A 6,000-nucleotide genomic window follows, 5' to 3' on the forward strand; every position below is an offset into this window, starting at 1 on the left:
TTGATAGAAAAATCATTTCTGTGAGGAAATCGTCGAATACGATTGACAGTTAGCCGTGTTTCCCCTACAATGTACTCAGCAGCGCCGCCACTGGATTTTCAGCGGCAATGCAAAATCTTGACATGATCAGTAACTGTGCGTTCACACCGCCGGCGGCGAGAGCGTCAAATTGGCCGGAAGCCATTCATTTTCAATGAGAGCCGGCGGCGAGCTCCGGCGAGTGCGGCGCGGCGCGTCTTGGACGGCGAGAAGAGTTGAAATCAAGTCAACTTTATGGTAATAAGCTATGACGCGGTTCGGCGGCAACCAATCGGAATGTAGAAGTCCTCCGCCTGAGAGGATACCAGAGAACACAATCCTGTAAACTTTGGTTCCGATCACATTAGTTCCTAAGCAAAATGGAGGAAAAGTTAATTATTTCTGTTGCGGGTTTCCCGTTATTGTACGACGCGTCCCTGTTTACATACAGGGACATTAATACAAAGAACGACGAATGTAAAAGGTGTCTGAAATTGTTGGTGTTTTGTTACTTTCACATTTAAAAGATTTTAATAGGTTAACTTTTACCCTACGTGTGGCCAGTCTGCACAAAATATGATACTGATTTATGTTCAGTTCTTATTTGCTTTGCGGCTCCTTTAAATAAAGTTTTAAAAAAATCACGCATTCTAAAATCTACGTCAGAGAGTCCCCGAATCTCACGGCGTCGATGGCAGGGCGGCGAGAGCGAATTTTGCCACTCTCACCGGCGGCGGTGTGAACGTACAGTAATATTACGACAAGTTTTCTTTCACTTTAGACATAACCAACTGTGTTTATGTAAACCTTGTGTGTATGTTTCACTTTCATTTTCTGTCGGTCTTAGTACACGATGTAACTACAGAAGAGTCAAGTTTTAAATAGGAAAAATATCAAAACTCTTTGGTAATCTTTTTGAGAGAGATGCTAACGGTCTAATCAGATTCAATGATCTATGCTAAGCTATGCTAAAAGTGCTACCGCCAGACCCGGAGATCGGCTGAATGGTTTCGAGAACGGTAAAACGGTTTAACTCTCGGGGAGCTGGAAAATGAGGCTATTTCTAAAAAAAGTGGAGTATTCCTTTGAGAACGGATGAAGTGAATTAATCAAACTCAAAGCCACTGTTGCAGTGCAAACACAAAATAGTGATTGTGAAGAAAACGATTAATCTGTTGACAATCATTTTGAGTGCAATCCCAAATAATGCAACTGATCAAACTAGTTATGCACAATATATCTCTACTACATTAATTAGGCTATCTGCCAATACCAGTGTTTGTTTTATTTGATTTATTAGTGTAACTTAATATTGAATATTTAATCATGCATGCTAATTTCCGTCTATTTTTAGATGACCTTTGCCATCATCAAGAAAGTGCATGAAGTTGCTTAAACTTTAACACTACTAAATGATTATCTGTTAAATGCCAATTTAAATGAACAAATTAACAGTTATTTAGCAATATTTACCAATAAATATCCATCTTTTATACTTTAAAATATCTTATGCCTAAATTCACTTCAGCATTAAGTAAAAAAAAATTTTTTTTGAGCATAATAATATTCTAATTTCTTATATTTAAATAATTTTTTATTATTATTATTTTTCACAAAATTGTACTGGTCATTACATGGAAATGATGATAAGCTTATCAGTATCAGATTTAGGATCAAATTTTAAGATCAGTGCATTTCTATATATCGAACTGTGATAAATCAATTCAAGTACGAATAAAAAATTGGATTGGGAAGAAACTCTATTGACAATTATTTAAACACCATCCAAAACAAATAACATTACTGGTGAAGAGAACTGATCAAACTCATGGCAGACATTGATGATTGGTTAATTCAAGCTTTTTACAACCATTTTTCAAGCTCTGAGCCAAAGTATAAAGTATATTTTCCTCTCTAATCTCCCTCGTTCCCATCCAATAATCTCTCTTTTTGAGGAATCCCTCTGAGAAAGCCTCGTCTGCTGGTATTCAGCGATCGCAGTGAAGGAGCGGCTCTTGTGTCTGAGGGTTTTTGAGGTTTCTCGAGTGTGTCTGAGATGACCCGGGCTCGTTCTCATCACCGCCCACCTCCTCACGCAGCCGCTAGTTAGCCATCCGCCAGCCAGAGAAACCACCGAAGCCACTGGCCGAGGAGAGAATCGGCTGCTCACAACCAGCGGAGGAGGAGAGAACACATCCAGAAGGCAGTGCGTCTCCGCTCATCCATTACCGAGGAAGGAGAGGTGACAGTGTTGCTTTGGCAACCTATTGCCTATAAAAGCTGAAGAGCATCGCTGCCGGATATTTGCATTTGTATGAAACAGTTCAGTGGGAATTTTGTTGAAATCACTATCCATCTGGTTTTCAGAGTATCATTCTTAATTAATATTATTATTACACACACTTATATATATATAAATGAAACAAAACTAAATTAATAACATAATACAACTAGAAAATATGTACATAAAAGTACAAATTTTAAAAAAACAAAATAATAAAATAGACTAAAATAACTAAAAAATTAAAAAAATAGAAATAAAATGATATTTATGTAAATATATAATTTTATTTGGTTTTGTTTCATTTTATTTTTATATATATAAATAAATAAATAAAGGTGTATGTATATATATATATATATATAAAGGTGTGTGTATAAATATATATATATATATATATATATATATATATATATATATATATATACATACACCTTTATTTATTTATTTATATATATAAACATAAATAGATAAGTGTGTATATATATATATATATATATATTAAAAAAACAAAATTAAACAAAACCAATTTAATAAAATATAAAATAATATAACTAAAAAATATGTACATAAAAATACTAAATTTAAAACTTTCCAAAAAACTAAATAAAAAAACAACAAACTAAAATAACACATTTTACATATAAAAATAAGAAATAAAATTATAAAAAAATAAGAAATAAAATGATAAAATATACATATAAAAAATATATACAAATAAATAAAAATAAATAATAAAATGTAACAAAATAATTAATAAATATATAAAAAAATACAACATTTAAAATTTTGAAAAACAAAATAATAATAAAATATAACCTAAAATAAGAAAATATAATGTACAAATAAAACAACTATAAAAAATAAAATAAGTTAACAAAAAAGCAAAAATAAATAAAATTCATCTGATCTGGATCTCATCTGTGTGGATGCTCTAAAGCCATCATATGGACTCACACTTCATGCTGTTGTTTCAGAGTATCATCTGTAATTGTTCTCCAACAGTTGCCACACCATTAACTGAACAGCACAAATCAAACATATTAATGTAAAAGGGACAGATGAGCCCCAGCCGTGGCATTACGGCAGAAAGCGGGTCAATGGCGTCAAGCGAATTGGCAAATCCCTACCGTCTAGTCACACCATGCTCAAATCCGTGGCCCATGTCACCATGACAACCGCTCTGTCAGTTCAATTAGGAGGGCGGATTAGACCGCGGATTGAATAAGAGCAGGGAAAGTCCATCCAGTTAAGCCATCAAATGGCATCACTCTCGTGTGGATCATACACACGCCACTCGTACACTGACACCAGACGGTCTGTGGTGTGTGTGTGTGTGTGTGAGGGGGGGCGTAGAGGAGGTTTCACCAGAGTTTTTAATGCTGAACTAGGTCAGACAGGACCAGTCTGGTACGGCTCATGCATAAAACAACAACTTCAGAAGTGTTTCCAGAAACACTGTTCGGTAGTTTCGGATGCTTAATACTAGAAGAGACTATCCAATCACAGTGCGTTTCACACATTTGCAATTAGGGCTGTATGATATTGTTAAAAATGCGATATATATTAAATAATGCAATATTCGAAATGCGATAATGCTTAAAGGACAAGTTCGGTATTTTACACTTAAAGCCCTGTTTACAGATCGTATCTGATGAAATAGAACGGTTAAGTTTAAAATTTGGACACATGCTGCTGGCCCGAGAATTTTAGGTTTATTTGTGCATTTATGTTCACGATTGTGCTGCATTCACTCACAAAAATACATGTTTTATATATTTACGGTAGGAAATTTACTAAATATCTTCATGGATCATGATCTTTACTTGATATCCTAATGATTTTTGGCATAAAAGATAATTTTGACTCATACAATGTATTGTTGGCTATTGCCACAAATAAAAATTTTGTGATCCAGGGTCACATGTGTGAGAGAAAAATAAGTTTTGTGGGAAAACTGGCTTTAAAAAAAAAGTGTAATAAAAAAAAATGATATTACAGTTCCTTGTTTTACCACAAAGTCAGAGAACTTGGACCGCCAGAGGAACATCAGGTCCAGAGAAGACCATCAACCCTGGATCAAAGGAGAACACGTCCCTCAGAAAGAAAAACATGGCGAGGACACTGGAGAAGAGATAGTGGAGGATGAGTGAGCAAATGAAAGGTTGAGAGGAGCGCCATGGAAACAGTAAAATTAATAAATAAGTCATAAGCAGTGCCTGATGAATCATAACTCTCAGGAAAGTGGAGTTATCAGACATGTCAGGCAGCAACAGAACTGCCCGAATGCGTTAAAGCAAAAGCTTCTCCCCAAAGCCCAAAACTCAGAGAAATCCTCCTTCAGAAGGTTTGAGAAAGTCAGAGCCGTGCACGTGTGTACAGCGCACATGCTCGCAAAACTTACATTTAAAAATAAAAAGTATGTTCTGAGATGCACATCCCAATTCTCAAAAAAAAGCTTAAAATAAATAAAAAAATACAAAATGCAATAAAAACAAAAATAATAGCCTTTAAAATTTAAATAAAAATAAAAACAAATAAACAAAAATACAAAATTAAATAAATAGTAAATAAATAATAATTAAAAAAGAAACAAAAATTTTTAAACCAATTAATAAATAATAAAACTAAAATATATAATTATTAATTATATCATTACAAATTATTAAAAATATATTTTTTAAAATGAACAAAAAAAACATTCAAAATAATACAACAAAAATATATAATTATTAATTATATCATTACAAATGATTACAAATATTTTTTTTAAAATATGAAAAAAAAAATTCTTCAAAAAAAATAAATAAAACACTAAAACATTGAAAAATGCAATGCAGCTCAGAGTCAAGACTGTGTGTGTGTCACGTTCACCTTTCGGAGACGCAGACATCAAGCCTGCATTACGGTTTGGTTTACTAGACATGTTGATGTGACTCGTTGCCTTTACTGTGTTGTAATTATCCAAGCACCCTTAACTCGCCAGTGTCATTACCATACACACAAGGCTGCTCCTGTTAACCCATTAACTTCAGCCGCGCTCCGCTCTATAGCCTCTGGGTAGTTCATTAACCCCTATTAGCAACACAAACTCTGACCTAAACGAGCAGCGCAGCCCTAATAATCCCATGTGCTGCTGGGAAGTATAGCACGGGAGTCGATGGCCCATAAAAGCACAACACACTCACGCTACAATTTGAGACGGCCACTACATTTGAGCACCGCCGTCGAGCAACCAGGGGAAGTGGTTTTTATGTCATTAGCTCATAGTCGATTATCATTGCCGTTGTGATTATCATAATTATCAGTGCTCTTATCAAACGGCATCAAAGCGGCGGTCGGTAATGGCACACTTGTGAGGGAGGGAGAGCGAGCGCTAATGAGGGATGGTTGTAGTGGCGAAGACGACGCCAGGGCTTGATCACAGAGATGCCACCGGCTTATCTGCAAGTTAAAATTCCCATTCAATGCCAAGCCTTTCATTGAGAGAGCGAGAGAGAGAGAGAGAGAGAGAGAGAGAGAGAGAGAGAGAGAGAGAGAGAGAGAGAGAGAGAGAGAGAGAGAGAGAGAGAGAGAGAGAGAGAGAGAGAGAGAGAGAGAGAGAGAGAGAGAGAGAGAGGAGAGAGAGAGAGAGAGAGAGAGAGAGAGAGAGAGAGAGAGAGAGAGAGAGAGAGAGAGAGAGAGAGAGAGAGAGAGAGAGA

At 35.4% G+C, this 6,000-nt stretch overlaps 1 protein-coding gene across 1 annotated transcript in view; it reads right to left on the bottom strand.

The window, feature by feature from the left end:
• foxn2a (forkhead box N2a) overlaps nucleotides 1-6,000 on the bottom strand; it is a 44,599-nt gene that overhangs the window by 20,924 nt on the left and 17,675 nt on the right. The window lies entirely within an intron of this gene.

This window comes from Phoxinus phoxinus, assembly GCF_949152265.1.
Source record: "Phoxinus phoxinus genome assembly, chromosome: 14".
NCBI classification, from domain to species: Eukaryota; Metazoa; Chordata; class Actinopteri; order Cypriniformes; family Leuciscidae; genus Phoxinus; species Phoxinus phoxinus.